Here is a 22,764-nt window from a genome sequence, read left to right on the forward strand (position 1 = left end):
TTTTTTGTTGTTGTTGTTCCTGTTTAAACTCTGAATAACTCCACCAATCAGGGCAGTCATAATCTTTTGAATGTGCTTGCATTGTTTTGAGGGATTATGGTAGAAATGTCCCAAAAGTTCAAACAAATATACATGTCAAGCTTCACAGCTCTAGGAAAAGAGATTTTATTATATGTGCCACCAAATATTTAAGTAGTAAGCCAGTATAAATACATACCTTATTTTCTTACATTTACACTGCAGCATTGGTTCTTTCTGTAGAGTAAACAGAAACCTTGTTTGTTCACGGCACCTTATCACTGTATCATCAATCATCAGAGACGCCATTTGTTCTAAATGGCTGAAAGTACATGAGGTAATCACCTACGGCTCTCAAGCACCACGCCTGATTTTCTCCCTCCAGTAGAAGTTTTCACCTGCTGCCCCCTGTTTTGATGGCAACCAATGTAGTCCAATCCATATCCAAAGGCAGGGGGCCTCATGGTGCATGGTTCAGAGAGACCTTGAAAAATTTCCCTTCACCTCTCCCGCCCTGAAGCTGTAGTCAGTTCCATGTAGAAAAAAAGCAATTGGTTTACATGTTTCAAGACTGCAGGAACACAAAATCTGCTATACAGAAGCTCCCCTGTTATCAGAGACACCAAAGCCTGCAAGGAAGCTTCAGTAGCTCATTTTAAGAACTACATAACCTGAAGGGAGGAGGGCCTTCTGGAAAGGAAACAGCCTTTCCCTGATTTTGCTATCTTGGATACGTTTTTAGGCATTTCCTCACCAAAGATAGACACAAAATTGAAACACTTTTTTGAAGGCCATGGAATGAAGAGGAAATAAGGAATTTTGAAAGGGGTTGTGTTCTCTCATGTTTAACTAGTTAATTCTCTTCCAAGGCATGACACATATGAGAAAGCTGAAGAAACACCCTCCAGTGAGCACTGCATAAGGCTGTTCATGTTTCATGTGAAAATGTTGTCCTATTTCCAGGGTCAGAGTTCCCTGAATGCAGCAGACCACTTACCCCCTCCCATTACAAGCTGAAAACAAGCCTGAAACCCAGACAGCTGCTACACAGCACACAGGCCACTTGTGCCTATTTAAAGAATGATCAGCTTCAGTTTTGAACATTATTATTTATTTACCACTGCAGTGTAGAACTCTGTGTGCTTATTTTAGCAGCACAGCCAATTAGAGACCAGCAACTTGCCTATCCGTAGATGTAAATAACCACAAATATGTTCATTAACAAAAGAACTCTCACTTATTTTTTATTAAAAAAAAATTCAAATCTCCCACTTTTTTTTTGTTTGTTTGTTTAAATATTAAACCACTGTTATATCCTCGTAAGAAAAAAATAATGAAAGAAGAAACATACTGTAGCTTTAAAACATTCTTGACTATAAGCCAAAGAGAACCTTGTTGAAACAAATTGTTCCATCTTTGCAAAAAAAAAAAACAGTTAGGAGGTGGAAAACTGGAGCTGTGCTCTGGTGACTGGTGTCTGCAACAGGCTAATGCTCATCGGTGCCATCTCTAAATCCCAGCAGGTGGATATGCACAATTGCAGCACCTTCCAGTAGACAGCTGGCACCTCTGTTAAATATTTTGTGGCAATACGTGAATGCAGAGATGACCACAGGAATGCACTACGCATGCTGTGCTGAGGTCTGATTTAACTGTCTGAAGCCAAGAGAAGCTCCACAGAGACTGCTGAGGACACGCGCTGCATAAAGCAGCTTTTGACTACTCCATGACTCAGAGGAAAACCCAGGACACTCGTTATAAAATGTGGTAAGATCACTGCTAAAAATGGATTTCTGCACTCCCTCTTTCACTTTTCTTTCTTGGTCAGCTTGGCACAAGCTTCTCCTTGAAGCTCACTGGAACTATTCCCTCTGTCCCAGGCCCTGAGTCCTGTCACCAGACAATACCAGCATCTTTGCATCCTTCTTAGCCCCAGTAGCAGAAATATCACTCACTAAGTTGACCTATGTATGGGCTTAGTGGATCAGGACTCCAAGGTGCTGCACTAACAGTACCACAGAGTGATCTGAAATGCCTGGAGCTTATAAGCAGCTCCATGCTGATTTCCATGTTAAAACCATCGCCATACCAGGGCTGGGCTAGGGCAGAAGCTCCTTAGCAACCTGAACTGCAGCTGTGAAGGAAGGAGATAAATAGGTATAGGCCAGGATCCAGATGCATGCCCATGCCCTTATCAATTGTTTATTCATATGTTTTACACAGGATTTGTGGCATTCTTGAAAAACATTCTTAAAGTATGCAGTATGTGGAATTCTGGGTTAATTTGCTATGAAAATTAAGGTCTACAGGTCATATCAGAAAGAAGCTGGCTATGTTTTTGCCTAACCCTACAATATCTTCTTCTACTTTGTATAAGTAAAAGGAAGAAGCAAGAAGATCCAGACTAATCTTACTGCTCTCCTCTAGCTTATCCCTTCTCTCATAAAACCTACAGGTTGCAAAAAGCTCTGTGCAGTTTTCAGGGATGCTATCTAGTCTAGTCAAGCCCAAGGCACTACAGATAATTTGTGTTATAGCAATTGCGTGCCAAGGAACTTCCTCAGGGAGACAGTCAACAGCCAGCAAGGCACTCTACAAGGAAGGGATTATATCCTGGACCAAAAGTTTGCTTTCAACAGAGTGCTCTTCTCACGCTTACGTTATAGCAGAAACAACTGCTGTGCTTCAGCCACTCCCTCTAAGTGCATTGCTACATACTCGCTTCTCACTCTGAGATAAGCAGGAACATATGCTAAAGAGCTACACGGGCCTTTTCATCATAGCTGAATAAGGGCTACAAACTCTCATGAATTAGCACAGAATCAGTTTGGCTTTTACTCGGGTGAAAGCCATATACATGTATGTATAAAAACCACCTATAGTGGTACCATCAGTGAATTGAAACATACACTCAGGCCTGGGTGCAAATCATCTAACCTACTGCTTAGTGACGTACAGCTAAGTGGCTTCAGCCTCCTTTCTTTCTTTCCTCCTTGAGACATTTATTTTTTGTCCTGAAATCTGAACTAATGCTTTCTGTGTTTGTGTCCAATTCTGTATTTAGACTGCTGAATGACAAACAGAAGAGGGAATGAAGGAACACACTTAGGTGACACAATGCCTAGATATGCTTTTGCCATGCATGTGACAGAGCAAAACAAAGATCCAAGAATGAGTGAATATAAGCCAGTGATATACATGTATATTGCTTTGATCCCCACACACAAGCCTTGAATTAAACACTATCAGATTATTCCCATTACTGAAAATACTCTCCCTGATGAAATCAAATTTTTGAGGTCTAAAGGTAGAACATCCCAACTGCAGTGAACTTTGTTTAGTCCAAGTGACTGTGCATTTATTTTTCTCACAGAAGCAAAACTTCTGTAGGTTAACTATTCATAATTTGAATTAAGGATTTGTCTCCCCCAAGTATCATTAATATCCACTAATAAAAAGTAGTATACTACTATAGTACTATAAAAGTAGTATGATCACTGTACATTAACAGTTTTTAGCTACATCTCAGACATTGTTTTCTCTTTCCAAAAAAAGGTTCTCTGACTGTATCAGTAATATATTTTCAAAGTTTTCCTTAGTATACTCACAGCATACCTCAAACCCTATTTTCAGCCAAAGAAACAGAGGAAACTGCTGTGTACCAGTGGTACATGGATTTTTATTTTTCTCATCACCACCAAAACTATTTGGAGACCACAACTAACTTACAAGTCTAGCACATGATATTAGAGAACCAATGCAAAAATATCAAAAATGGTAGAAGGCCAGATTGCGAATTCTATGTATTTTCACCAGCTGAAGATGTAATATACATGTACATTCAATATGTATTGAAGTCTGTTTATTTATCTAAGATAGGTTACAGCTTGATATAACCTTGCCAAGAATGTCAAGTGATGGAATCCAAATATTTTGACTGTGATGATTAGACCACTAACATATCCTCTCTTTCTAATAGTTTCTTAAGTTTCATTTTATTAAATATGTACTGCAGGGAATAATGCTGCATTGGCAGTAGAAGTGACACGAAGACCTATTACTTCAAGAACCCCTTCATCTCACATTACCATGATTCCAAATGGATATCATTTTAATCTATTGGACAGTGCAAACTATAGCCGATATCGGTAAGCCTTGTATTATTTTTCACTGGGGCCAAAGCCAATCTTCCCCAAAATTCTTCCCCAAAATGACTCTATAACTTAGTTACAAATCTTGGGGGAAAATGAAGGATAAAAAGAGAAAGAAAGGGGTTTATGAAGTGCACACTAACAGCCACCATCTGGGAGCAATGATTCTGCAAATGGACATTGTTTTACCTAATCAATCAAGTTTGTTAAACACAACAGAAACCCTTGATGTGTGTAATCAAGGAAAACTAGCAGCTGCTTAGGTCATCACTGGAGATTTTCCTACTATCTGATGAATATAGCCCTTTGCCCTTCCAAATTTCTGGTTGTGTATTAATGCATCAGAAAGAGAGGAACAATGCATTCAATGCTTGTTTTTCCTGATCAATAGAGGTTTGAAAAAATGATCCTTCAGAAGCACCATCTCTCCACTAGTGGCATATATTTATGCTCTGCTATATTTAAGTTTTAGATGCAGGACTTTTCAATACTGTGGCTTAATTCAACTATTGCAAATAAATACCCATTATGATCCAAAGAATATTTAGTCTTCTACATATAGCTAGACTTCAGTCAGCTCAGGTTTTACCATCAAAAATGAATATTTTTCCACTGTCATTGAACATTTCCCCACAGTTTACACTCACCTCAAATTATGGATTTACTTCCTATGAGCAAGCTTTTCCAAGGCAGAAGTGTAATTATGGTTGCAGAATTCAAAATGTTCTTGCTAGCATCTTCTTTGACCAAGCAGAGGAAGAATTTGGTCAAAGCTTGCAATTACTGGCTAATTATCATTTCAACTTTTATTTATTTAATCTTATTACACAGAAGATCTTTCACACAAGATATAAATAGTTAGCTCATCAACTTCAAGCTTCAAAAGACTGTGGCCTGATTGCAGATGTGCTAAGCCACTGTAGGCTATCTCTACTGACATCTAGTAGTTAACACTGGTTACTTAACACTATTGGGAAAAATGTCTGTTATTTGAGTAGTTTAGTGAAGATTTACATGCCAAATTTTGCATTTTACTTAGCCAAAAGTGTTACAATCAATGAACTACAGCAATATTCCTGCCAATTCTCCTTTAGAGACACAGATGAAAAGAGAAAGCTGTTTTTGTAAAGCAGCTGCCTGGGGATTTCTTTCGGGGTGCCATTGTTTTGTTTGTTTGTTTTGTTGTTGTAGCTGTTGTTTTGTTTTGTTTTATGTATGTGCATGCAAAAAATACCAGTCCACTGGAATCTGGTGAAACAGACCGCGATCATTCCTTATTGTTGCATTCCTTATATGTGACAAACAATTCCAGAGGTCTGCAGTGAAAGCACTTTGTAAACCATGTAACTGCTCCTTCAGAAGGAAACATGCATGTGTATCTTCCTACAAGTACTCTCTGCAGAATATCCAGTGTATCCAGAGAAAGACTAGACACTCCCTGTGGCCTTCATGCAATATACAACAGCTTCTTGGAGCCATATATGATAACATCATCTCCCCTCATAGCACCTGGCTCTCTGCAGAGCTCTTTGCTGGAGACCTGCCCCACTGGCAGATCAGATACAGAGTTTCCAACATTTCCTTCTCCAGAGCAACTGCACAGAATTACATCCTGTGGTTTTCTGCAAGGGTGACTATGTTAATGCCAAAGCTAATTTCACATCCTATAACAGATGAAATTATTAATACTATCCCATTATGGCCACAAATAGTTTTTTTTGTTTTGTTTTGTATTGTTTTGTTTTGTTTTGTTTTGTTTTTTTTGGGGGGGGGAAGGTTTGTATTTTTTTTTCCTTTTCCTATTTTTTTTTTCCTTTTCTACACTGATATTCTTTTGGATCTTTCTCTTGAAAATTCAGAGAGATGTATGTACGAGGAAAGTCAAGACAAAGGAAGTCTATGTCAGACAAAAGAAGTTGGAAAAAATATCTTACTTTCTCTTGCCACTTATGACATGTCAAATAAAATCCTTTAAAAAGAAAATTGCTAGAGTATTATATCCCCAGAATTACTGAAACTCTTTTTGCTTATTTTCACAGAAAGTAAGAGGAAGACCTGTCTGTCTGCACACATACCATGCCATAGTCCACGTTTCATTTGAAGTTTCATGAGTGAGGTATGTGCCTTTTGAGGAAGTGTAGTAAAGAGATTAAAAAGCAGACAGCATTGAGCATAACAGCATTAGCAGGGCTAAATGCAACACAAAGATCGTGATATCAGATGAGTTCACATTTAGCCACTGATCAGAGTGAAACCCTGCCTTTTTTCCTGGGAACCAGCACCTCAGTAGCAGAGAAATGAAGGCCAGGCTGAGCAAACGCACACTGTGCTGGGCAGTGCTGTTCACAACCAGAAACAGCACATCATCATTGCTCTTCATCTCTCTGTGCATTTGCTGTAGTCTACAACATTATTTTTTTTCAAGGGAAGGAAAGCTTTCAAGTTTTGCTGATCTGAAAGCTGCCTCATGATTATTACTTTGATAACCTGAGGGCTCCTGGTAGAGATGGTGAAAAGCAGAGACAAATTTTCATGTTGGTCCATTTTCAAGGCTCCTCTGAAAACAGCAGAGCACTGGTTATTTTTGTTTATGTTTACATTCTTCTCTGTAAACAGATAATTTACTGAAGTTTGAAATGAAGGTTCAGACCAAGTCATGAGAAGCTAATAGCAGCTGGTTAGATTTACATAAAAATAATATGCATTCACACATAAAACTAAAGTCAGTTCACTGCAATATGTTTAATATGTTTGAAAAGCGTATTAATTTCTATGAAAAACTCTGCTTTTCAGTTTGACTAAACCAATATAATTTTCTATTCTGTGTAAGTCAAGATTCCAAGTCAAAATTTTAAAAAGGATAAAAATGCATAGCAAGATTTTGAATTTTCAACCAAGTTATTCATTCTTTTCTGGTGCAAGAAAGCTATAAAGATCCAATGACAACATATTGTATTCTGGAAGCAGATAGTAACAAGTGTAGAAGCAACAGGTAGTAAAAGTAAATAAGTGTTAAAAGCCATTAAAATACTAACTAAATTTTGCCTCAAATATTAAAAAGCTAGAAGTATGTTTTATTGTTTTGGGTTTTATTATATATGTATCTCATTCAACTTTAGAATTACGTTTTCCTCAGGTGAACTTAGTCAAGAAAAAGAAAAGGAAGATTTTAAAGATTGGCTCGTAATGTATAGTCTGAAATGGAAACAAGCTAATACCTAATTAACCTGGTATGTTCAGATGAAAGAGTTCTTTTTTTCTATAATCTTGAAGCAATATTGGTTACCATACCACTCCTTCATAAATAAAATGTATTTAAGCATCTCAAAACTCCACACAGCACAATAGCTTTGTCTTCCTGAATGTTTTCAAAATTTTCCTATAGAGTAAATTACATCCTCTTCAAGAGATAGCTGTCATCCGTGGAAAGGCAGTTATGAACTGAATGCTTTTCACTCCGTAAATGATCAAGTTGCATCTTTGTGTCAAGAACAGTCATTAACTTGGAATGACATACAAGAGTTCTTGTTATATAGGTGGTATTTTCCACCAAATAGAAGTTTTTTGGGGGGTATGGGAGGAGAAAAACTGTTTCACCAGCTCTGCTGGAAGCCTCTACTGCAACAACATGTTGAAGCTGGAAACAAGGCCAGACTTATTTCATTCACCAGGCTCTCAGGAGAGTCCCAAGAACTGTTTCCTCAACCACTACAAATAATCAAGGCCTGCTGAACATGTGTATACCACTAATACAGGTGACTCAGAGCTGGTTCAGTTTGGAGAAGCACAGGGAAGGCTGAGTTACCTACCTGAACCATATTCTTTGGAATGCAACTCCCATACAAGCTTGCCCTTCTTTTTTTATGAAACATGCAGTCTATAATTAGCCTCTGTCTGGCAAGAAACTTTGAAGAAAGTTCTATTAATACATCCTTTTCCACCTGACCACTTTGTCTATATGCACAGTTAGTTGTTTTTATGTGTTTCCATGCAGAAAGAACAAACATTATTGCAATTTGTTTGAAAAGACTTTCTTTAGAGGAAGACAAGAGGCAAAAAAAGAACAGAAGAAAAAAATCCTATTGGAGAGTACAGAGGGTACAGACTTGTGTGAACAGTGAACATCTTGTGCCTAACCAAAGGGACAGATGCTCCCCTGAGACTTCATTCAATCTGAGCTGCCATGGACAACATCCCAGAATCACAGCAAAAACATAGATGCAAACACGATGGCTACAGGTCCCACAGGACAAATTCATTTGCATGCTTTTGAACATGATGGAGCAGAATCAGAAGCAAAGTATCAATACCTTGTAGAGACATGTTTTTTTTTTTTTTTTTGTTTTGTTTTGTTTTGTTTTGTTTTATATATAATGAGCAAATGGATCAAGAATAATTAGAAAAGATAAGTGGCTTAGCATGTTAGCTGTCTCCCCAGGAGAGTGCAATGAGTGTCTCCTTTGGGTTTCCAAAGGCATGAATCTCCTCTTAGTTGCAGTTGTAAAATCAGTTGCTGCTCTGTACATCTTCAAGGTACTCAGCACTCTGCAGTGCCCTCAGTTTATCTCTATTGGCTTTGCATCTGACTGTAAATTTCATCATGGAATAAGCTCCATAAATATGCAGGTAATATAAATTGATATGAAACTGAAACAGTTCAAAAGTTTCTAATTTTAGCTCCTGAACCTACCAAAATAATACACCAAATTTTCTGATACAGAACTTTTGCTTAAAGAACACCAAATTTTAAGCACTATACATTTAGGCTCTCCAAATACTTCTGAGTGACAAAAGAAAAGGCACTTTCAGATTTTGGTAATGGTGCTCTACAATGGCCACAGGTCATTAACTTTTCAGGTCAAGGGCCCAGAGCTACATATGCAGCTTTAAAGCACACAGAAGTGTTTCCTTGAAACAGGCCAGGAAGAAAGCTTTTCTGGTGTAGGGTGGTGGGAAAGGGCTGCCCATTAATCAGGGCTCAGAAGACCTGGATAAGACAATAAAATAGGTATAGAGGATGTAACTGCAGTGTTACAGACTTGTCAAGTGGAGGAAAATAAAAGTTTTCAGGTCACTGGCTTCTCCATTCAGTCCTTTCAGGTAAACAACCTGCACAAAGACTTTCTCTATCCTTTGCCCATATGTCTCTTTTTCCCCTTCCTTCTTCTCCAGCTGGTACTTCCACTCCCTGACCTGTATTCACTTCACAGCATTGTTCCATATCTTATCCTGCCTTATATCTGCTGTGTTACTTCTCACTTACACTTTATAAAAAATATTTATTGATAGTCCCCTCCTCCCAACAAATTCTCCTTTCTTTCTACACTGCTCTCCATAATTTACATCACATTTGTTACCTACCTACTGTTCCCTCCCTTCCTTCCTCACTCCCTGCCTTTCTGTTTCATCTGTCCTAATAATGGACCGTGAGCTGTTAAAGACCATTTAGGACGTCATGCCATTCAGGCCTCCCATTCACAGTAATATAATAAAAATTGTCACAAGCAAGCACTGATGTCTTAACTTTCCACAGGTCCATCTGTTACTTTATCAGAAAACTGAATCTTGGCTATACATTCAAGATGCGACTTTAATCCACACCTTTTCTATTTTTCCTCTCTTATTTTTACCTTCCAGATTATGGACAGCCTTACAGCGACAACATCTAGTGATACAGTCTGTGTAATTATTTCACAGGGGCCAGAAACTCCTCCACCATCCAAAACAATCCTCTGTCTGGTTCAGCCTGCTGGCTGAAAGAACAAGTATCCAGCTGCTTGCACTAAGACCACAGGAAAATATCTGAGGAGATGAGATCTGGTTGATTTTCCTCCAGACTTCAGCAAGGTGAGTGAGACACCTGATCTAGGCCCTCACTGTTATTTCTCTTCAAGTGAGGGAAGCCCTGAATGTACTGCAGCATCACATACCACTTCTTCAAAGGTGCATATACTGCATTAGGCACGAAAACTATTCTTGTCACTTGCTTTGAGCATGTGGAAGACATTCATACCTCCAGCTTGCAGTATATATGTGCTAAGAGCATTGCCAAATCCATGGGAGGAAATTGTTTTGTGACCTTCGTGGAAGTGTAGAAATGGGAGATACTGGGTGCTGAATTTACGGGAGGCCTCCAGGCCTGCAAGAGATCTTTTAGATCCAGGAGTCTAACTGGCAGCTGCATTTCCCACCCCAGTCTTCCCAGTTTGGCTGAGGCACTGCGGAGACCCAATACTCCAGGCTGTATCTATAGGACAGCAGAGGGAGAGAAAGGGAAAAACCACTGGCCAGGGACAAGTGTATTGGTTGTGCAGTTCAGCAACATGATCATGAGATAGTGGTTTACATGGCTGCTAATTTCCAGCTTGTGATTTAATTCCATAGCGTATCAAAGCATTACCTAACTTCCACCAGTTTTGCTGAGTATATGCTGGATCTCCACATCATTGTTCATTTTCTATTGGCAGGATTATAGCATGTCTCTGGATAACATTCCTAGGAATAAGCACAGAAAATTTGCCAGCTGAGTTCCCACAGAGATATGAGCCTGACTTGGAACCTATCACTTGCTCTACCTGCTCCTATATTTTCTGCATAGTGAACAACTCATTTCCTCAGCAGTTCTTGAAATCACTTCAATGCTCTTATTTGCCAATTGCAGCAGGAGAAACAAAGGTAGAATTTAACAGTTGCATTTTGCAGTTGAAGGAAAGATGGAAGCAAACTAGTAAAGAAAAAGAGAGACGTAGCCCTTTTAAAACAGGCATCCACTCATTTAAGTAACTGAGTGACATTGTCAGGAGGTACAGGCATGTATTGGTGATCTTGATGCCTGGCAGGTAAAAAGAGTGAAGACATTTTCTTACCCTATGGAAATCCATTATAGGTCATGAACTCTACATTTCTCATCATCAGACGCCACACACTGGCTTTTCTTGAAGGAAGAATTAATATACAACGTCTCAAAGCTTCATTATATTTCACTTACATGTAGAACATGGTTGAACTTCACTGGAAATGGTATTTACTCTCTATAGCCTTGTTTTTTTAGATGCTTTTTGTTGTTGTTGTTTGTTTTTTCATTTGTTTGTTTTGAGTCAGGGTAATAGAAATATGTGCTTTACATCAGGACTGAAATACACCTGCAAGTTAATGGGCAAACCAGCTTTTTTTGTTTATATAGATAAATATATATATATATATATACATACAAGTCATGATTCTAGAATAACAGTGTGAGAAAGTAAGTTGTGTTGCAGTAGAGAATTACTTTTCATAATTCCAAGGCAGTTGTGTAGTCATAATAAGGAGAAATGTTAAGTAGATAAGTAGACAATAGAAGGTAAAATAAGCTAGAAGCTTGAGAAAAACAGGATGAACAGTGTGAGAACAGTAAAACAAAGATCACAACTTCTCAAAAAATAAGAAAGAAGGAATTAAAAGGTTGAAAAAAAAAAAAGAAAAAATGAGAAAAAATGTACATAGATGGTATAGAGGAGTGTTGAGCTTGTGAACCTGCTGTACTCAGCTAATAAGGAAACAGGAGAGGTGATCAGGCAGAAGGTAATAGGGAATAAAAGGTTATGATTTGTTTACAAAAATGTGCTCGTAATTGACAGCATGCCAACCATTGCAATCACGAATAAAATAGCTTCACAGAAGATCCTGTCTGAATAAAATTGTTTTGAGATGTTTCTCACAACAGTTTTAATAGTGGGGAAATTGTATATGAATGGATGTTGAATACTGAGCATGTTGGCCCATGGATGTGCAGAAAATCTTGATTCATATTTGCATGTAAAAATTTTCTGAAAGCTTTCCATCACATAATTCCATTTTCTTTAGTTTCTTATTTCTGTCTAATTTCTCCACAGAAATCTCAACCCAGCATTCCAATGGAAAACAAACAAACAAACAAACAAACAAACAAAAATACCATAGTTGATCTGGAGAAAAAATAAACATGTGAAACTTTATATATGACACCATCTATTAACAAAAAATACTGAAAGTTTCCCCTTTCAGAAAAAGGAATGGGGAAAAAGGCTGAACCTCTGTTTCTATATCTAACAATTCATATGAAATGTGCACTTCAGTTGTTCATTATTATTATTATAATTATTAATATTATTAAACTAGTTGCTTTACTAGTGGTTAAACAGGTGTGGCTCAGAGTAAACTGAAAGACAGTTGTTGGCTTCGGCAAGCAGCCATTTTGTGTTAACAATGACAAGATTAACAGCAAGAGCATCAGAGGTGGAGCTTTTTGAAAGCTTGTCAGATTTTTGTTTCACGTAAGCAAAGCAATATGTGGGTGGTAAAAAAACAACCCTTGCTATAGGCAAACTTGAGAAATTCAAACCTGGAGTTAGTTGCCTACACTTTTTTTTTTTTTGTCATATCTGTATTGTTGTGATTGACTAAACAAGAATCTGAGGCACATAATCTGTTTGCAGATAAAAAAATCTACTAGTGTCTGTAATTAACACCAAAAAAATCCCAAGATTGTACAACCTGGCTTGCACTAACTGTCTAAAAGTTCATCTGCTTCTCTAAATCTGAACTCCCCTGATTTTGTCATCTGATCTGGAAGGTCATGAGATCATACGTGTTTGTGGCATCAATAGTACTTGTTTGTTCAAGCAGAAGAAATATTACCGTTGGGCTGTAGTATATTTTAATTAATTGTTGTAATGCATAAAGGGACTGCTAGAGGTTTTTACAAATGTTATGTTCCCTCAACAGACATACATGTACTGATGGTATGCTAATTATTTCCCAAACTGAAATTATACAGTGACTGACGGGATTGACATAATTTATCACAAGCATAACCTGATATTTCTAATGTCAGAGGCTTATACTTTGTTTGAAACTGGAAGTAAGGAGCTTTGGTGATTTTTATTTATTCTGAAATTAGTGATCCAACTTTAGCTCACTTTAGCCAAGTTCTTGTTTTTTTCCTTTATAGCTTTGGTAGAAGTTTTTAAAGAATTTAATTTTGATGTCTTTAGTTCAGTCGTAAATGCTGCCAACTCCTGAGAGCATGCTCAAGTTCCTACACCTCAGTAATTACCTGGAAGTCAATAGCAATACCTGTGTGTCTAAATCTTGGCAAGTTTCATTCCTGAGGCACCTTAACAAGCCAAATGATTTTCTAAAGTGTCAAGCAATTGCTAGTTACAATATGCTTCTGCAAGACATGATTAAAAACACAGACATTGTCCCTAAAGCCTTTTACCCCCTACTAAAAAAAGAGTGTTCCTAAAGGCAAAGTGACTGGCAGCTGCTCCAGCAGAGCTGGGACCCAGGACTTCAGCTCTCTTCTCAGTGCTCTGGACACAATACTTGAATTTACGGGGATATGTGCACACAATAAAAAGTCAAGATAAACCGAAGGGTGCAACTGGACAACACAACTAAGCTAATGTAGCACTGGAGTCTAGCTGACTCCAGAATGGCCAGGTTGTCTGAGCCAGCTGCAAAGTGTCTTGAAGCACCAGGCTCACAGACCATGCACCCTACAGAAACAATGGGGTTGTTTTCTGCCTGTGGCCCTCCTGAAGATGTTCACTGTCCTGACAGCAATTGCCCACAAGACAGGGAGAAAAGTACAGGTGGGGGCAGGCTGGGCACAAGAGCACTCCTTAGGACACTATCCTTAGGACACTATCACAAGAACTTCAGGTGCCTTTTCCTCTATCGTTAAACCACACAAACATCCACAGGTGTACTTTTAACTCAGCTTGCTAAAATGTGCAAGCGAAATTGCAATGTTTGTTAATGGACAGTTAGAAATCACCCCTTTCTTTCCCTCCACCTGAGGTGGACTATTTTGCTTTCTATACAGCATCCCTGCTTCTTAGCATGCAGTACATGTGCCAGGAAAAAGTAGGCTCATCCAGGTCCAGTTCCAAGGGAGTAGAGCTAGCTTATTTAAATCAGAGGTATCATAATGCCTGTCCACAGCCCTGAGTACAACAGCCCTGAATTATCTTACACGTGGCACTTCCAGGTAGGATTTACCCAAGCTGTTCCACGTTCAATACAGCAAAATGCTAATCAACACATGCAATTAATTACTGTCTATAAGTAGGGCCTGAAGCCTTAATTAACATTCCTCTCTGATTAAATTATCACTGATGATTCCAAGTCTCAGGTGAAACTGAGTGTCGGAAGTTTTTAGTGCTTGATCTTCCACCCCCCTGTCTCCCAGGACTTCAAAGCAAATATAAGGTCCATTTCCCAAATCCGATGGAGCCTTGCCATGCTCCTTTATTTCCCTGGCCGTATTTCCTGCAGCAAAAATCCTGAACTTAGCAGTTTTGCCTGTTTCACTGTCCCTTGATGTCACCAGATCTCTGCAATTTAGTTTTATAAAAGGCTTAAGAAGCTAGTCATTTATTTTTCAATGTTAGAATGTTACTGGTTTTATATTTGAGGTGTTTCACAAACAAAGATGAGGAAAGACAACCTCTAGCAACCTCTAGCAACATATGACTAAATCCAGTCACTTGAGTGAACAATGTTCATTTTGAGTTTTTACTACCCTGTCAGTCAAAGTAAATTTCTCTGCCTTAAAATGATCCTTTTGTTGTGTCATTTCCATCATCCATATCTCCTGTTTTGTTTTTGTCGCTTATCTCCTGTGTTTCAACATCTGAAATAGTAACTGACTGTAAATCCATCAAAATATATATTTGTAATTAAAATGCTGTTTTCTCAAAAACAGCATGGTTTTATATCACCAAAAATCTAAAAGCACTCTAAATTATTACAGAAACTTGTGTGTTAGCATGTTACACTTTGCTAAAATCTAGACATTACTTTTTAAAAATTAGGGTAGACAGAAGCCTGCCCAACCATCTCATGTGATGAACAAATGTGTCCAAGTATTAGATGAAGTGCTTGGAAAACTACCAGACTGAGATGATTAATAACAAGGAAGGAGGTATTTACTTCTGGGTACTCAGCCAAAGTTTTTGTTGCCTATAAGAGCACGATGGTTGCTAGCTGACATCAACCTTTAGAGTCCAGGTGATTAATTTGTTTTACTAACTGTGTTATCACCTCCTTCAAGGGGACTACCTTAGGGTCAAGCTGATCCTAATGGGCCCCTAACATCAAATTTTCAGATATTCTAAAGTACTGGGAACATCTAGAGACTTCTCACTTTTATAAGGTCATATATGATAAAAAATATCAACAAAAATATCAAAACAGACTGAAACAGTTTCCCATACCAAGTTTTCTTTTCTTTAAAATGAAGACAATAACATATCTTTATCTCTTAGGTGAAAATGCATGTTGAGAAATATGCTTGGGTACTTGGGGGGAATTTGTTACAGATATGCAAAAATCTGTATTAAAATATATGTTGATTTAGATCGTTATTTTAGTAAATTGTGTGTCATATAAAGAAAACTGTTTTGGTCTAGATAATAACTTCCTCTGATTTGCAACTTGCTAACATTTTTGAGATTTTGATTTTAGTCCTTGGAACAGTGAGAAATAAATATTTCAAAATCTTGTATATTTGCATAAGGTGGGGAGATGAATTTCCTTCTCATCTCCTCTGCTTATCTCTATCTTCTTGTGAATTGTAATTCACCTTTTAGCTCATCTTTATGTTATATGCATTTCATTTTCACCTTTTCACATAGTTCTCTACAGCTACATAGACTTAATACATTTAATCGTAGCTTAGTACTATAGCTCTGTATCATAAAGAAAACAAGCTTATAGATATAGCATAATTAGTATCTTACATCAGAAAGAGGGAAAGTAATGAGTGATTATAAAATCTGGCTGGAATACGTAACTATACTTCCAATTTGATACAGTGTCAGTGTGTCATGATTGGGAAATAACTTTGTGAAGGATATATTTTCTCAGAAGGTTTTTTGTTTTGTTTTCTTTTGTTTTTCTGGGAAAATAACAAACAACATTGGATAGTTTTTGTTACCTTTGAATAGATGTGTTACTAGAAAAAGCAGAAGACTAAACAGGTTTTATCCACTAGCTTAAATTTTAATAAAGTATAAAAACTGCCTCCAAGCAACCATCCAGTTGTGCCTTTGAGTGAGCCATTTGGGGCACTTTTTTCATTGCTTACCTTCTGATTTCGCTCTAGGACAATACATACCAGTGGGCAAGAAGTATGCTTGCCATATCAGAGCTGTAAAGTGCAGTCCCAAGGAAAATGAATGAAAGAGATGAAGCTGTTCCTTGTGAAATGTTGATGTTGTTTCAAGGTCCAAGCATTCCAAAGAATTAAGATGTAAGGCATAGATGGAGGCATTCCCTCTTTTTTTCTTCTGTGGCCTAACACAGAACATGAAGCTATATCTATTGCTACCTGTGGGATATCAACAAATAAAGACAGATCTGGGCCCTCTGCCTCACAAAAGTGCTGGGCTGAAGACAGTCATATGGAATTTCCTCCTTTGGTTGGGCCTTGTTGCTGCTGTTAGCCTGTTGTTTGCAAGGGCTCTGTAACTGTCTCCCTGTTTTGGACAATGCCCATCTTTCAAGTTCTTGTGCCTGATTTCTGGCAGTGCACTTAAAACTATTTGTGATGATTATTCAGCAATTTCTAGAGCATAATGCAGTGAATCACCTTTTGCAGTAAATATTTCTTCAAGAGGCTTGGGGTGTAAAACAATACCTGCTTGACATATTCTGGTTAAGCCTACCTGTTGCTAAAGTTGACTGATGAGTCGTCAAAGGATACGGATCCCTGCCCTTCCTTTACAAGCACTTCCCACTTAATTTTTAGAGACTTAATAGTTGAGTCACTGTTATATTAAAGAGTCTCTGTAGCTAGAGACCATAGCTCAGAGTGCTCATCAGTCACTAGTTAAAATCATTTTACTATCTATCTCTGAGTATATGAATGTGAAATATTCTTGCTTCATGCCCCACAAAAGATCCCTCATCAATTCTGAATGCAGCCAAAGTCAGGCACCAACTCTTCTAGTAAGAAAATGATTTGTTCTTGCTTAACAGAGAGCAATAGTTGGATTAGAGATGCATTGGACAAGTTACTAATGAGGAAGCACCTCATAAGCAGTGTCAAGAAGTCTCATCCACAGGACCTGGGGTTTCGGTGGTTGGCTGAAGGAACAAACACTTTTTTTTTTCTTTTTCCAGTGACTGGTGGATGAGGTATTCAAATTTGAAATAAATAAAATAAAATAAAAAATATTAAAGATGGTAAGTGTAACCCTACATATCCTTCACCCACTTGTCTTGCATTGATGGATGGCCCCTCAGTTCACAGCTGGCAAATATAAGGTAATCTTATGCCAAAGTCATCATGGGTCAGGTGCTCCTTCAAGAATAAGGTAAGACAAGACAGAAAAGTAAACTCTGCTACTCCATTCAGTACTTGCTTTGATGAGGTTTTGGCTCAAAGGCAACGCATTTTTTTATGAATTGACCACTGAGGTGTGAGCTTTTTGCAGGGCAGGTAAGAAGCAGTCAGGCTAAATCCTTTGGTCCTACTGCTACTCACTGGCAAACGATTTGGTTTGACAGCAACATGCCCTGATGAGATGCCCAAAGACACCCATAAATGACTCTTTGTTTCATAAATATTTTTGTTGGACACCTTGATGCAATGACATGACAGGTCCCACCTGTGATACAAACCTTGCCTGTATGTGGGTAAGTACGAGCCTAATACAAGTAATCCAGACCTTTAACACTGACTCAACCATTTCAAATTCATGCAATGTGCAAAAACAAGACAACCTACTTGTCGGACCGACCTACACAGAGCTTTCTGGAACTCCCTAGGTTCCAGCCCTGAAAAGTTAATTTCCTTTTGCCCCTTAAACCTCTATTCCATGTTGGGACATGATCTGCATGCATATTCCCTCTGTTTTACCTTTTTCTTTCTCTGTTCCTTTGCCATGTATCTCGGATATTCCCCAATTTATTACCAGGAAACCAACAGGTGCTTGACAGATGGCAATTTGCCTGCTATTAATTGCTGGGAAACTGCTCACTCAGAGATCTTATCTGTTCATTTTCTACTCCTTATACTAATTGGCATTCCTGATTGGTGATAAGGAAGAATAATTAGATATAGATGGAGCATTTTGACTGATGTAATCTACACAGCAAATACCTGTACAGCAACAATCACAACTGTGCAGGAGCTGGCAGAAAGATTTGCATAGAGTTTGTGTGTGGTGTTCAGAAAGGCAGAAAGCTGGTGAATTACCATGCACACTTGCAGAGCTAGCTGGGATATCAGAACAAGCTAGAAGGTATCATGTCGGAAGGTGTTAATTAGCATTGCCAAAGTCCATTCTCTAGTGTCGATAGTCTTCATGAGCAGGCAGCCTTCAAAACCCTATTAAGCAAATAGGCCCATTAGTGGAGGCAACCGGAGCAATGCAAGCTGGAGCCAATCATTCCAAGGCTGAGCAGCACGTGCTCATGCTTCCCACCACCCTCCTCCAAAAAGGGCAAACCCTGTTAACCCCTACTGATGCTATTTTTGCACTGTCTCAGTGAAGAGCTCTGCAGGTGCTGGTCTCTGAAAACCGCACACTCTGGGGTGTGCACACAGACACTGCCTGCCAAGCCCAGGCTCTGCAGGGTGGTGGTGTTTCAACTTGCAGCAACTGATTTCATGAGCTCTGGTGATCATCTGCTGTGTTAACATGAGTCAAGGGAGATCCCTACCAGGCAGGACAGCAGAAACGAACAACAGATGGAGCTGTTCAGAAAAAGGAATGTTTCTCAACAAAAGCTTTCAGAAATATTTATTTTATGAGTAAAGATTAATGTCCTTTAATTTGTTATGGAAAAAAAAATAATATTGCATTAGGTAACTGTTTCAGGCTTGTCTGCTGTGATAGATGTTTAATGAAAAACAATCTGGAATTAGTCTAGGGCAGACAAGAAAAATTTCCTGAATGCTGACCATTGAAATTTTAATGACAGAGGAAGTACCATGTATTTTGCTGGGGTTTGTGTGTTTGCAAATGACATGCAATATGCTGTTATGGTAAGAGCAATGATATAATAGAATTCCCTCCTGGCCTACAGGTTCAGAGATCTCTGTAAATGATGTCTCAAGTTTGCTAATACTCATTTACACTTTAAAATTATTGTATTTTCTGTATGTTCACACCCTTTTTATTTTGTCTTTCTGTGACTCTTTCACTGAGAAACACTGCTGACAAGAGCATTTACCCAATGGCAAATTCAAAGCCAGTTAGGTGGAGTTTCAGCAAAACACCAGGTTCCAGCCCACATCCATGAATACTCTCCTGAGAAGGCCAGCTCTGAGAACCTGTTTCAGCTCATTTTGAAATAGTAACATATCACGTGAATAATCACATAATCATATTCTCCTCACAGCAGCTCATATGGTACTTGCTAAATATTAAGTATCGGGACATGTATACAAATAAATTACAAACCCAAATAGAAAAGAGTTGTGTGGATGAAATATATGACCATTTTGAAGTGAATGAAAGAACAAGGTTCCTCCAGCCATCACTCTCTGAAAATGTACTCACCAGGGGCAGGAAAGAAACCACCACCTTCTTTCTTTAGATCTTTTCCTTTCTCCCCCACTTTGCAGCCTTTTATCTGACATCAGGAACCTATCCTCCTGCACCTTCTCCATGGATGAGAGAATAGCTGCACTTTGTAGTCTCTCTGTTTGCCAAAACAATCAGGTAGTATATTTATAGGCAACTATAATCAGCTACAGCAAGCAACTAATTTTTCTTGGAGAAGTTGAACCTAACAGGAGGTGGATATAACCTTTCTGGTTCCTCCTTTACTTCTTTTTAATTTTCTTTATTTCTTTACCCTTACTATTATTACATTTTTAATTAATATATAGGTTGGAAGGAGGGAGGGAGGGAAAGAAAAAGAGAGAGAGAGAGAGCCTGCTCCCTCTTTCTGCAAAATAGATATATATATAAAGATGACAATGTGATAAAAAATACCCCTAATTCTTGACAATTTGTGCTACAGAAATCTCCGGGTCTTTGGCCTGTGAAGGAATCCTTATGTGATGAGTACTTTTCTACTTGATAAATCCTAGCTTCAGGTAGTATTTCAAAAGAGGTAACCTCTAGAGGACTCAAACATGATGATAGAGGTCACATGACAGCTACCACAAAACAAGGCAAATCTGTTTTAAGAAGATAAAGTAGTCCACCAGCTAATAAGGGCCTATGTTTGTGTGTGGTCCTGTGTTAAGGAATGATTGAAGGTCTGAGCATCAGGAAGCACTTCGTTACTGTGCAGGTATTTACCTGTGCCAGGAGCACTGGCACAGGTGGCCCAAAGAGATGTTGGAATCTTCCTCCTTGGAGGTATTCAAAAGCCATCCAGGCATGGTCCTGGACACGTGGTCCTAGATGGTCCTGCCTGAGCAGGGACATTGGACCAGACATCCTCTCCAACCTCAGCCATGCAGTACTTTTGTGATTCAATCTGGACCTCGGCATCTTCGTGGATTTAACACTGAAAATAAATGGAAAAGAAATTCATAGTGAAACAGTGAGATATGGAGATATGCAGTTCCTTTCAGATGAAATAAATACATTTGCTTAGTTTCTTGAACACCTCTGTTTTGTACTGAAATTTTCTATCTCCTGCTATTTAGCATTCATCCTTGCTACTTCTGCAAGTATGTTTACAATGGAGAGGAATAATTACTGGAGATCCTGAAAAATTCATTCCCCTTGAAGTTGAGAGTCCTTCTGCATTTGAAGCTTCCCCTGCACTTGGACTACTTAATCCCAGTGTTCCTAACCTTGGCCTATGGTCTCTCTAAACCTAAAGGAACGGCAAAATAATCCTCCAGGCAAACATTTGCACTTGGCCTGTCTGAATTTCTTCTTGCCCACATTAAGGAGAAAGTCATGAAAATTAAACAGCTTTTAGTCTGCCATCCAGAAACACTGAAGTCTAAACAGCTTTTAGTCTGCCACCCTGCTTGGGGACCTGCCTGCTGTTCCAGGACACGTACTACATGGATTGCTTTCCTGACAGTGTCAGCAGGGTCTCTGGGCAAATCAGTTTGTTCCCTTTCTGCTTGTTCTTTATTGATCTCACTTATTCTTCAGAAAAGAAAATGCTATCAATCTCTTCATGCTCTGTAAGCAATAGTTTGGGGACTTGATTTTATTCCAGACCTCAAACCACAGCAAAATCTAGACATTAACAGTGCCCAAGACTATATAGAGTAAAAACTGATATATACCCCCATATTTACTATTTCAGACAGGCAGTGCTTCGGGGTTTGTTTCTTGTCCAACCAGGTTTAGCCTTTAACTAAAACAGAGTTTTCAAAGTGTCTGGATCCCAGCCTAATGCTAGTCCAGGGGAAATGAGACGATCACAGTGGTAATAATATGTATGTTGGACTCTTAGTCAGATGTGGTTGTTCTATTCTTAGCTTATCTGTCCATATGGGATTTCAAAAGAGGAGAAAGTCGTGTGGTAACAATTTGCTTGAAAAGGCCACTGTTTTTTCAGTCTGAAGGTTTAAGGGGGTTGTTCAATTTTCATCCAGATGTTAAAAAAAAATAAAATTAAAAAATGCCAGCTAGTGTAATATTAATCAGCTCTGACTAGATGTTGTATTACTGGGGTAGCCGGGCATATGCTTGAGTTGTCAGGTTCAGTTTTCTTTCAATTTCCTTTGATTGTATCAGTCGGGACTGGTTCACATTACAGTTGTGCTGGCAGTGGCATGCTTTTCAGGGAAGCCCACCTATCTGCATGACTCAATGGCTGTGAAATGGAAGTAACTGCCTGATTAAAAGTGTCCTGTGCATTGTGCAGACCTTGCTGGTCCCTTCCCCAGCCATTCTGCCATGTCGTGGTGTGGGACTGGACTGGGACAATGTGCACCAGAAGTGTAATGGGCTGCAGACCTGCTCCCCCTTCACAGCTTGTTCTGAGGGAGGATCAGCTGCATTCAAAGGAAAAAAAAAAAATATTGGATATTTCTGTGATCATAATACTTCAGATTTAATTCTGAGTACTGATGATGTGATTAAAGCACAGAGTAACCTACCTGTCTGAACTCAACATAAGCTTTTTTTTTTTTTTTTTCCAGGAACCTTAGTTTCTCAACTTGAATTTCTGAAAGACTTTGAAACAGAAGCCAAAAGTAACTCTGAGTGCTAAAATATGACTATAAAGATACAATAATTGACTCCTTTATACCATTTTTTTTTTTTATTTTCAGCAATGAAAATACATAAAATTAACAAAAGTATGAAAACTTCTTTTAATTTCCCTGATTATATATATATATATACGTATTATATATCGATATGTTTAGTTATTCAAGATTTCTTTTTTTATTTTTATTTCTTTTATTGTTTTAATTCCCAATAATTTCAGTTTTACATTGCTCATATGCCTTGGATGTTGACTCTCCATTTACACTCATGCAGATAAACTTTACAGTTGTAAGCATTTATGGAAGCTTTTGTAAGGTCATACCTAAGCGTGACTGAAGTGGATAATACCAGAAAAAGATCCTGTTGACATACTGTTTTTCACATCAGCTAATTTTCTTTTCATGGTATTGGTTTCTAGAAAT

The 22,764-nt window shown here is 38.4% G+C and overlaps 1 long non-coding RNA gene across 1 annotated transcript; it reads left to right on the forward strand.

Moving 5' to 3' along the window:
• The first annotated feature begins 1,453 nt into the window (after window positions 1-1,453).
• LOC137848278 (uncharacterized) lies at window positions 1,454-22,447 on the forward strand. The gene is made up of 5 exons (XR_011091248.1): window positions 1,454-1,785; window positions 4,034-4,166; window positions 6,209-6,285; window positions 9,807-10,016; window positions 10,637-22,447. It is a non-coding gene; the product is annotated as an uncharacterized lncRNA (long non-coding RNA).
• Window positions 22,448-22,764: the final 317 nt, after the last annotated feature.

The sequence above is a fragment of the Anas acuta genome, chromosome Z, assembly GCF_963932015.1.
Source record: "Anas acuta chromosome Z, bAnaAcu1.1, whole genome shotgun sequence".
Taxonomy (NCBI): Eukaryota; Metazoa; Chordata; class Aves; order Anseriformes; family Anatidae; genus Anas; species Anas acuta.